The following is a 2,301-nucleotide window of genomic DNA, read 5'->3' on the forward strand; positions in this document are numbered from 1 at the left end:
TGTTACCCTCCCTCATCCGTTCTATTTTGGACCTTTGCAAAGAGCAGGGCCATTTCAGGGACATTCAAGGTGTATGTCTGTCACTTTGACAGCAGTGCCCCAGACACAAGGGCATTTATTTTTGCCCCAATACTGTGAAAAGCATGCAAGCGAGTGCTGTCGGCCACTTTGCTTTTCTTAGGAAAATACGGTGTTGGCTTATTTGCCAGCTGCTCTGAGGTTCTGATGCGGTGACCTGCTGGAGGCCAGCTGGACTCAGAAGACAACACGTGTGCCGCGCTCCCCCGAGTGGCAGCAATGCAGGTGCTCTGAGAGTCCGGGGTCCTGTACACACTTGGCAACTCGATTCAGTTGTTTTTAATTTCATTAAAGCTCAATTACTTTCCAGTCCACTTAATTTTATACAGCAGGCATTTCTTGAGTCAGAATTTTGTTAAGGAAACATTTAGTAAAACTATAATTTGAAAAGGTGATATACTAAAAATGAAAATTATAATTGAAAATGTTTCATGTGATTATAGCATAATGTGAAAACATATTCCAGCTCAGTTTGTTTATGTAAGACACCCCTTCACCACACACACTGGCACACACACACGCACCCCCCAGCTCTGTTCCTTGGTCCCCAACACCTTCCTCAGTTGTTGGGGCGCCAGTCTTCATTTGCGCGCTGCAGGGAGAAGGCCTGTAGGAACGTGTCACCAGCCCTGGAACCTGAGGCAGAGCTTGGGGGCATGCGCACTGATGCACCACTGGCGGCGTTCATGCTGTTAATGTGTTTTAAAAATCCAGACCTTGCTAGACCAAAACAACTCATCTTACCAACTATTCTCAGATGCTGTATTTATAATGAACAGCCGCAAGCCGTGGTCAGTACCAGGACAGACACATCCTGGACATTCCCCACTTCTGCCCTGGCACCAAACGGACATTTCAGAGCCAAGGCCTGTGAGAGAAGGCAAGGTCCATGCTGGCGCTCGAGCGGGGCACTGCCCAGGTGTGGTCCGACTCCCACCAGTGGTGGGATCTGGGCAGGTTGGTCAACTCTGTCTGCAAAATGAGATAGATCATCCGTTCCTACTTCAGAGGACAAAGAAAGCTGACACGGAGCAAAACCTAACCAGCCAGTCCTCCTGCAGACGGGCAGGGCCCCCGCCATCCTTGCTCCCCAGGCTCCCAGGCTCCCCCAGCTCCCAGGCTCCCCCAGCTCCCAGCTTCCCCAGCTCCCAGGCTCCCAGGCTCCCAGGCTCCCAGGCTCCCAGGCTCCCCCAGCTCCCAGGCTCCCAGGTTCCCCCAGCTCCCAGGTTCCCTCAGGTTCCCCCAGCTCCCAGGCTCTCCCAGGCTCCCAGGCTCTCCCAGGCCCCCCCAGCTCCCAGGTTCCCTCAGGTTCCCCCAGCTCCCAGGAAGCAGTTGCTACTTGGGAACGAGGTTGGTTGGTGTTTTCTCCGTCACAAAGGCCACCCCTGCTGGCCCAGTGCAGTCTGATTCTTTTGCAGGAAGCGACAATCTCTCAATCTCTCTCAGACCCATTTTTACCACCTTAACTCCTGATATTTTGAATGTAAATTCTTCCCTGTTGCCAAACGGGTTTATTCACGGTCCTCACACACCCTTATGGCTTCTCTCCCCTCCCAGGCTGGCAGCTCCCCAGCCCTGGCGGCCTTAGGAGCTCGCACGTTCCTAGCCGACCTTCAACCCCTGGCTGTTGCAGAGGGGGAGCGCTGTGTCACCCCAGCCAGGAGCCCAGGCAGAGCCGGCGGGAGGGTGCTGTCACCAAGGTTGCCCGGCCACTGTCAGATACGCCCCGTCTCTGATTTTGCCCAAATGAACAGGCCCTGATGTTTCTAAGAATATGACACTACATTTTTTATTAAAATTTTTTGTTTAATTTAGGAAAAGTTAGCATTTACTATTAAGATTGGTAAAATTGCCAGTTTTGATTATTGAAGACACAAAAACTTAAGATGATAATTTAGACCTTTTAGTTTTGTAAAGCCCCGCACACTGTCCTCTCATCTTCCCTAAACATTCACGGGAACCCTTTCCTATCGGGCTTCCTGCGGGACTGGGACCCGCGCACAGCCCTCCTTCCCCGGCCGGACGCCAGGGGTCCAGGGACCCGCCTCGCACTTGCGGGCGGGGCTTTCCGAGGAAACGGGGCGCTGCCGGCCGGTGCCCCCCCGCCCCGCCCCCCAGGAGGCTCTCGGCGCTGAGGCTGCACGCGGCTCCCTTCGGGGACAAGCCCTCTGCAGTCCCAAGTGAAGGGAAATGTCCGCGGAAGATTCCGGAACAATGTCGTGC

Source organism: Myotis yumanensis, unplaced genomic scaffold (genome assembly GCF_028538775.1).
Source record: "Myotis yumanensis isolate MYYU_CA2020_CCGP unplaced genomic scaffold, mMyoYum1.0.hap1 SCAF_15, whole genome shotgun sequence".
In the NCBI taxonomy this organism is placed as follows: domain Eukaryota; kingdom Metazoa; phylum Chordata; class Mammalia; order Chiroptera; family Vespertilionidae; genus Myotis; species Myotis yumanensis.